This window comes from Nicotiana tabacum, chromosome 18 (genome assembly GCF_000715075.1).
Source record: "Nicotiana tabacum cultivar K326 chromosome 18, ASM71507v2, whole genome shotgun sequence".
NCBI lineage: Eukaryota > Viridiplantae > Streptophyta > Magnoliopsida > Solanales > Solanaceae > Nicotiana > Nicotiana tabacum.
In genome coordinates this window covers 98,783,843-98,792,182 of record NC_134097.1, presented here as the reverse complement: position 1 = coordinate 98,792,182, position 8,340 = coordinate 98,783,843, and the positions used below count along the sequence as shown (strand labels likewise).

The following is an 8,340-nucleotide window of genomic DNA, read 5'->3' as shown; positions in this document are numbered from 1 at the left end:
TGAAAACTCTTGGAATATTTATTAAAAGATTAAAGACATGACAAATATGTCTTGCTGAAAGTTTTAACAACATTCAAGATCCAAATGGAGTGTTGCTACATGCTTCTTGATCATTAAATACATCAAGAAGATGCATATCATCAACAATTCGGAGGGAAAAATCAAGGGACAAACAGAGTTGTAATCCGCAATATTTATCAATAAAATTCTTTATTTTCTTTATAATTGTTTGTGATTGGAGATTTATTTTTCTGCACAAAATTTGTTGAAAAACCTTAAATCCAATTTAATTAGATTATTAGAGGGGCAAAAATAAGACTGAACTGGAAGAAGACAAAAGGTATGTAAAATATGTTATGTTCGACTCACAAAGGTATCAGCTTCAACAGTTGCAATAATATAATGCCCTACTAGCAAAGCACCTCTGTCTCTTTTTCTGTCTTCACTCTTCCCTCTTTCTTCCAATCTTCCTCTGGTAAGCTCAAGACAATATACTGTCATCCTCAAAATAAGTTGATTAACTTTAGCATTTTGTTTCTCTAGCATTATAGGTTTAGATAATTGTTCCATGTTAGATTATCTAAATGGGGTTCTTTCTTGATTTTTGTTTGGTACATTAAGATTTAGGTTCCATGTTGGTCTACCCCTGTTTCTTGGTATTTGATAGCCTTACTTTCAAACTTTATAATCTTTTTTTGATGTTCTAATTTGATTCCCTGGTTCTCTAGTTCTTATATTTTCTCTTTTCTTTTGGGGTAATTAATTGGCTTATGTACCATGTAAACAATAGCCCTTTTTCCTTACTTTTCTAATTTGATTTTCTTGGGTTACCTTTAAGGTCTTAATTTCAAGATATGAACTTTTATTTTTACTGATGCTTTTTTATCACTTTGTTCTTTGCATAATCAGAAATCAATTTGGATTCTGCTTTTGGTGAAAATTCACTGCATACTTTGAGCAACTTTAGTTTCTGCTAGAAATGGAACCAATTCTGTTTCTTGATAATAATGAAATCCCAGTTGGTGCACTTGCAAGAAGTAGAAATATTGTAAAAGATTGGAATTTGAACAACTTTTCTGATGTTGATAAAACCATGCTTGGCACTATCCAAGAAATCACTGAAAATATAGAATTTCCGGAATCAGGAATGGCTGATATTTTGAAGAAATGTGCTACAAGCAACCAATGGTCAGAAGGTTTAGGTGCTGAAACAGTTGATTCTTCTGGGAAGATGTTATCTATTTCTGTAAATACATTGGACTCCATTCTCGGGGAAGTGGAACTTAAAGAGAGATCTAATCATATTGGAAATAGGTGTAACGATCCCATATCATTGCCAATTGGATTGAAATTGGATCAGTTGGTTGATCATAGAGAAGTCAGGAGTATATCATCTTCAAAAGGAAGTTCACTTGTGTCTTTTAGCAGATTCTTTATTGCCAGCGGAAAAAGCCGATTCTCAGGAGGATGACTTGATTGTTTACAAAGTCAAGCGTAATTCGTCTTTGATGGGAAACTCAGCTTCGTCATCACTGGAACCTTTGCCGCTAGGAAAAAGACCGAGGACCACAAATTTGCATTCTCAGGTTCTTTTATGCCAAGTTTATGGTTGTAACAAGGACCTGAGATCCTCAAAAGACTATCACAAAAGGCACAAAGTGTGCGATGAACACTCAAAAACTACTAAAGTTATCGTTAATGGGTTTGAGCAAAGGTTTTGTCAGCAGTGTAGCAGGTATGGTCTGGCTTGTCATCTGCTTCTTCTGCTGTGTTGTAAAACTTCATTAGGATGGAACACATTAATGACGTTGTCCTTTATTTCAGATCATTTGACGAAACATGGTATAACTACATTTGATAATGCTGATTCATAGCAAAGTGCGTAGAACTAGTAGTCTTATTTGCATCTTTGATAAAGTTTTAGCATCAGAACTTTTAAAGAACAGATTATGACCCAAATGCGAGAATTCCTCTCCAGCTGCCTAAATATTCCATCTGAACTTGAACTCTAGTCCAACTGTTTTTGTGAACTTGACTTTGAATGAATGAGTGAGTTGTAGTAAGGTGAAGGAATTTAGGCAGTTGCAGTTTTTCATTTATTATCTGAATTATCCTTAAGTAAAACTACCCTGTGGTTCAGCAAAAAGGGGCTAGTTAGCGTAGATCTTGACTTCATCTATTCTTGTAGCTAATTTCTATCCATGTTATCTGAAATTTCAGAATTTAGTGGTTATGATAGTATGACTGTTTGTGAATGCTACACCAACATAGACTTTTGTGAACTTTTGCTATGCAGGTTCCATTTGCTGGCAGAATTTGATGAAGGTAAACGCAGTTGTCGTAAGCGCCTTGCAGGCGCGCCGGAGAAAGCCTCAATTTGATGCTCACTGGGGTAAGCTTAATGTCCCCCTCTTTTAACCATTCTAGACTTTGATGATTGTATTTGAACTTAGGAGTACTCCAGTACATTAGCCTTTTAAGTTCCATCAATTTGATTCTACAACTAAAAGTTTCCACGTCGGCCCATCCACCCTCTCCCTCTTTCCTCTCCAAAAGAATGAATTAGAAACCTCCTTTTTTTTTTTATCTTTCCAACTATGCTCTTTTGTTCGAGGGCATGATAATACTTTAATTCATTTGGTGTATTTCGAAAAAATTGTGTGCTGCAATACCATCTTATTACCTATTCTTATCTAGTACATATGCTAATTTTTGTTTGTTTTTAATTATTATTTACTAGTGCATTGGGTCAATGGTTACAACTCTTCCCTTAGCCTCTGGCACTGCCATCTTTTATATGCTTTGCGGAAAAATAGTATTTTTCTATTTTGTTGAGTCTGAATTTATGCTAATGGTTCAAGTTTATTCGATATAACTTCACAAAGGAGAGTACTATTTTTCCCCCCTGAAATACGTCCTGGCAGTTCGTTTTGTCAAGAAAAATTTGAAGGCCATCGCAAGCACATCAAATTGGAAGAAAAATCAATCTGCATCTCTCAATTAGCTATGGCAGTGACAAAGAAGCAGTCACCAATAAAAAGCTTACAGCATCATTATGTAATGAGAAAAGAAAATTCATCCAAGATTCATGCTGGGGAAACATTGTCAGTTCAAGAAACATTTGCAGGGCAAAACTCCGCTTGTGCTCTCTCTCTTCTGTCAGCCCACTCACAACACCATTTACACAACTCAGAAAATCGTTGTGGTCACCTTAAAAGAGATCATAATCCTCAAAACTTTTGCGGATTAAGTGCTTCGAGAAGCTTTACATCAAATGAATTATATTCATCTGAAGTATTTGAAATAGATAGGATCGTCCAAGTTCTTGATGACAGTCAAGCTGTTTCAACTGATGATCTAAGAGAAAGATGTGTTCGAAGATCAAATTCTATGAATTCTAAGCATGACCTTTCTCTAGAAGATGGACCAACCGTGGATTTAGTTCAGTTGTCATCGCACCTGCAAAGAGTGGAACAGCTGAAAAATTCTGACCAAGTGAAACAGGAGAATGATATCTTCCGTTGCTTTACGACCACATGAGGATTAAGAAACCTTCAAGGTGTGTAGCCATGTCCAATTGAATATTAAATGCTTCTTTCTTTTCTATCATGATTTGGAGTTCGTGATGCCTTTGGAGGTAATTCAATAGATCGAGTTGATTTAGGCCTTGGGAACTCTGTGTTTGAACCATGTAAAACATTGTTGTTTTGTTTTTGATCCTTGCATAATTCATGCTTAATTGTTGCAGTATTAATATGATACCTGAAAGCTATTGAGGAGATTCAGCCGATACAAGAATGGCTTTGCTGACAAGTCAAGAGGCAAAGACAGAATAATAAATGGTAGATATCGATCTGTATATTTTGTAAGTGTCATTTTAGTTTCTTTGCTGCATCAATTGCTCAATTGTATAGAAAATGTTATCAAAAGGATCATATTTTTCTGTGTATATATGTTTGTGGCCTCAAAGGTGAATTATAAACCCTTGAGGATTGATAAAAGATACATAAATCATGTGTTTTAAGGTGAAACCTTTCATCAGCATTTCGTGTGATGCAACATTCTATTTCCTCATAGAGAAAAGTAAAAATGACACTTTTGTGGCAAAAACTTGCTCTATTGTTTTCAATTCAACACTTTTGAGAGTGAAACACCATTCTAAAATCGGCAAAGGGCTAAATATACCCTCTACTTTCAAATATTGTTTACCTGTACCCTTCGTTATACTATTGGGCTATCCATACCCCTACCGTCATATTGTGGAACAAAAATACCCCTATCGTCATACTTTGAAACAAAAATACCCCTATTTTAGATGGAGTCAGGGGTGGGCATATATCGGGTAAAACCGATAACCCGAACCGTTAATTCTTTATTGGGTTATCGGTATTGGGTTATTGGGTTAACGGTTCGGTAACGGGTTAAATTTTGTTTTTTATTGGGTTATCGGTTCGGGCTCAGTTTGCATTTTTGTTATTGGGTAAAAACCGATAACCCAATAAGAATGATGTAATTTACTAATTTACCCTTAAGTATATACTAGGGTTATTTATTTTCCTAATTCCCTCTTCACTCTTCACTCTTCAGTCGTTTGTCTCTCAGTTCTCATTCTTGTTTCCGTCACAGCCCCCAAGAGTCAAGACGCAAGACTCACCACCAGTTCTCCGCCAGACATCAGTAGATACTGCACAGAAGTGGGAGCGTGCTTTTGTTAAGAAACAACAAAAGTTGGCAGTTTACACGTTCTGACAGTTTGATTTTTTTGTTTTATATATTGCAAATTTTTTTAGTTGTTTTATCTTATCGGGTAAACCGATAATCGAACCGATAACGATATATAACCGATTAACCGATAACTGATAACCAATATCTTATCGGTTTGGTTATCGGGTTATGATATTTGTAAACCGATAACCGATAGGCAAAACCGATAATGTTCAAAACCGAACCGAACCTACCGATGCCCACCCCTAGATGGAGTGCCACCTGGCAATACCAGATTAAAACGACCCATTTCTTTTTTTACCCTATCCATTTTTAAAAAAAACCCACAACCCGACCCCTATTTTCATTTTTTTCAGTTTTTTAAAAGAATTTTGTTTTGTAAAAACTGGAAAAACAAATTTGTAAAAACAGATTTTTTTTTTTGTTTTTCAACAAAATATTTTGTTTTTTAAAAACTGAAATTTTAAAAAATAAAACTGGAAAAAATGAAAATAGGGGTCGGGTTGTGGGTTTTTTAAAAAACAGATCGGGTAAAAAAAAAAGAAATGGGTCGTTTTAATTTGGTGTTGCCACGTGGCACTCCATTCAAAATAGGGGTATTTTTGTTTCAAAGTATGACAATAGGGTTATTTTTGTTCCAAAGTATGACAGTAGGGGTATGAATAACCCAATAGTATAACGAAGGGTACAGTTAAATAATATTTGAAAGTAAAGGGATATATTTAGCCCTTTTCCCGTTCTAGAATCTTTAATTCCTTGGAATGTAGCAGTTGATGAGAATGAAAATTTGAAAATACATATTAAAAAGTTTAATCAATATCCAACAATCGGTGGAACTGAATAAGAAATTTTCAGGAACTAGTAGTGGCTTTGGTGCAAGTAACTAAACTTAGATGCTTGCTTTGTCGCATGAAAGTTTATTCCATGCAAACTAATTGTAATTGGGTTTGGTGCATGATGCGTTGTCCTGATAAAAAGTTTATTCCATGCACACGTGCATACATAAAACAAAAGAACTTTCGGCGTCCATATATCTCAAAGTACATAAATTCTTTTTGACTTACTGTTTAAAAACTTTAGCTGATCATATTAATTGACTTTGTTTTTTACTTTTGTAAGCTGCTTTTCCAATATATTCACTAGATCTCTTTAATATACTTCCTATTTAATTTATGTGAACCTATTTGACTGGCAACGATGTTTAAGAAAAAATGAACACTTTTGGAATTTGTGATCCTAAACAAGTCAAAAAGAAATCTAGAGTATTTGTGTAGTTATAAAAGTTTCTCACTAATGGTATAATTGGGAATTTAAGTTATATTGTTTCCAAATTTAAAAAAAAAATAATTCTTTTTGGAACGGGCCAAAAAAGAAATAGATTCACATAAACTTGAACGGAAGAAATAGTAGATAAATAGATAGATAGATAGGGGTGTGGATATATGAGTGTGCTTTTGAGTGGTCCTTGAAAGAGAAGGATCTATTCTATGAAGAACAGAGAGGTGGTGTGGTCCCCCGTTGCAACATTCGATTTGGTTGAAAACACAACCACGCCGCTGCGTCCATGCACTATTCTGGTATGCTACGAAGGAAAAAGGGATTTTTTTTGTGTGTGTGGATGATTTGGGATAATAGGATTTAAAAACTATTTGACTCCATATAGTAAATGTGCCAAAATATTTATTTTTTGCACCAAACTATTAAGTGCTTGCGATGTGTCCTTGAATAAGATTTATATACTCGATCATCATGGTTAATTAATATGTATTATTAGTACTGTAATCCATTGCTTAATCATGTTAAATTCACATAGATTGGTGCTGTACGGTTAAGGTGTTTTATTTCTGTAAACAATACATTCTTTGAGGCACAAAGACAGTATGGTTGCAGCATTCAACACTTGTGACTGCTTGGTCCCTTTTCATTAATTTTTTCCTTGTTACCGAGTTCAATTCATTTTTAAAAATTTGTCTCCGAAATTTTCCTGTTAAATCTTCCATTTTCCACGTGGTTAATAGGCAAATTGTGTATTTACACTGTCTTGGTGGGTAGAGTTATTCAATACCTGTGATGGTGGAAGATAGCAGATCTCTGATATTTACACTGTTTTGGTGGGTAAAGTTATTCAATATATGTGATGGTGGAAGATAGCAGATCTCTAATAAAACTATTGGAGGTATGCACAAGCTAGTCTAAACACCACCCTCGGAAAAATGAAAAATAATGAGATGTGAAACAACAGTTTTAAAGAAGATTTTATATACGAACTATTTCCATAAGGAATTTTTAGAAGAAGATGAAGAAGCTATAGTTTTAGAAGACAATGCATTATTTTGAAGGAAAAAAGAAAAGAAGAATTATTACAATCATTATTCATTAATTCCTCCATATTATTTCCATCTCCTGGAGCCAACAACCTTAACCTATTCAAGCGAATGTTAGGAAAGCTAAATATGCAGTCAAAAGTACCTACTTTTAAATAAAAGAGGACTTTTTATGCGTAGCCCACATTCGTTCACTTTTTATATATAATTGTGAATTATAATATTGTCGAGCTGCAAAATGAAACTGCAAATGATTACAGCAATGAGGTTGAATAATTTTTATCATATAATTGATTCATATATAGTTGTCAATTTTGGAATTTTGACTTAACAAATTAAATCATTATATATGAATGAAAAAAGTTGAGAAGTTTGAGTGGTTAGAGTTTGTGGGCAGAGTATGGGATTGGGAAGAGGGCGAAGAACAACATAATTGGATAATATTATCGTTTGTTTGGTTCATAGGATAGGATGTCGGACTAGAATTGTGATTAAGTATTTTATTACATTAATGTGCACAACAACTCCTTAAGCTCAAATTAATTAAGACTCCTTTCTTAAGTAATAATCATTTTTTCTTTACTTTCTTTTTTCATTTATGTTATTGGTCAATCCCTGCAGAAATTAACAGGAAAAATGACATGGTATGAAGTAGTTGGGCAATAAGTGAGTGAAGCTAGAACTGTAATTTTTTCCTCTTTAAAGGATTGAAATATTTCTGTCACGACCCAAAATCTCTTCGAAGGAGTCGTGATGACACCTAGTGTCTAAACTAGATAAGTCTAACATTAACTGAAATAACATTGATATTACTAACTTTAAATTAAATACTCTTAACACATTATCATTTCCAAAACCGGTGGTACAAGTCATAAGCCTTTCTAAGAGTAGTTATACAAAATAAATACGTTACTGTTCTGAAACAAAAGAACATATGGATATAAATACAAATGAAGGTGATTCCGAGGCCTGCGAACGCTGCAGCAGGTATACCTTGAGTCTCCACCGCAACGATCCGCACAACTACTGCCGATCAAATGCCTGGATCTGTACAAAAAAATATATGGAAGTGTAGTATGAGCACACCACAGTGATGCCCAATAAGTATTAAGACTAACCACGATGGATTAGTGACGAGGAACAGTCTAGACACCTACTGGTAAAATAAGTTGAACATGATATGATGATAAACTATCAACCTAAAGATAATAAAGTAATATCAACAACAGGGAGAGGACAAACTACAATCAGTAGAAACAATAAAGGAAAACACGGATGGAAACAAAAGATA

The 8,340-nt window shown here is 34.3% G+C and overlaps 1 pseudogene; it reads left to right on the top strand.

Moving 5' to 3' along the window:
• Positions 1–495: 495 nt before the first annotated feature.
• On the top strand, positions 496–4,024 carry LOC107761295 (squamosa promoter-binding-like protein 6; annotated as a pseudogene).
• Positions 4,025–8,340: the final 4,316 nt, after the last annotated feature.